We start from the raw sequence: 1,070 nt of genomic DNA, 5'->3' as shown, positions 1-1,070 counted from the left end.
AGTTCTCTAAACAGAAAGGAAATAGATAAAAAGTACTCTACAAGACAATGATGAAGAAATCAAAGATGTAAATAAACAGACATTCCATATCCAGAGATTGGAAAACTCAATAGGATAAAGATGTCAATTCTCCCCAAATTGATACAGGTTTAATGAAATTCCTATCAAAATCCTGGCAAGATTATTAATTTTTTTAATAAATACAAACAAAATCATTCTAAAATTTATATGGAAAGGCAAAGGAACTATTAGAGCCAAAACATTTTTTTGTTGTTGTTTTTACCAGTTTTCAACAAGTATTCAAGTCTATCTCCAATAGCCATTTAAAAATACGAAATGCTTCATGAATCTGCTTGTCATCCTTGCAGAGGGGTCATGCTAATCTCTGTATCACTCCAATTTTTAAATTTAAATTAGCCAACATATAGTACATCATTAGTTTCATATGTAGTGTTCATCAGTTGCATATAACATCCGGTGCCCAACACCCAATTACCCCATCCTCCTACTCCCCTCCAGCAACCTTCAGTTTGTTTTCTATAGTTTCTCATGGTTTTCCGCTGATACTTCCCAGTTTTCCCTCCCTTCCCCTATGATCTTCTGCACTGTTTCTTATATTCTACATGAGCGAAACCATGTAACTTGTCTTTCTTTAATGGACTTAATTTGCTCAGCAGAACACCCTCCAGTTCCATCCACATCAATGTAAATGGCATTTATCCTTTTGGATGGCTGTATACACACACACACACACACACACACACACACACTTAACTTTCTCTCTATATATATATCCTTATCCATTCATCTGTTGGACATCGGGGACAGTCTGGCTATCGTGGACATTGCTGCTATAAAATTGGGGTGCAGGTGCTCCCTCAGATCATCACATTTGTATCTTTGGGGTAAATACCTAGTAGTGCAATTGCTGGGTTGTACGGTAGCTATATTTTTAACTTCTTGAGGACTCTCCATATTGTTTTCCATATATTGTTCCAATTTTAGGATATATGCTGCCGAAGCGAGCACAAGCCAAAACGATTCTGAACAAGAATCACGTGAGAGGAATC

At 36.6% G+C, this 1,070-nt stretch overlaps 1 pseudogene; it reads right to left on the bottom strand.

The window, feature by feature from the left end:
* Positions 1 to 325: 325 nt before the first annotated feature.
* On the bottom strand, positions 326 to 426 carry LOC119869882 (annotated as a pseudogene).
* Between the last annotated feature and the right edge of the window lie 644 nt (positions 427 to 1,070).

This window comes from Canis lupus, chromosome 1, assembly GCF_011100685.1.
Source record: "Canis lupus familiaris isolate Mischka breed German Shepherd chromosome 1, alternate assembly UU_Cfam_GSD_1.0, whole genome shotgun sequence".
NCBI classification, from domain to species: domain Eukaryota; kingdom Metazoa; phylum Chordata; class Mammalia; order Carnivora; family Canidae; genus Canis; species Canis lupus.
The sequence above is the reverse complement of the archived record's forward strand: the minus strand, read 5'-3'. Positions and strand labels throughout refer to the sequence as shown.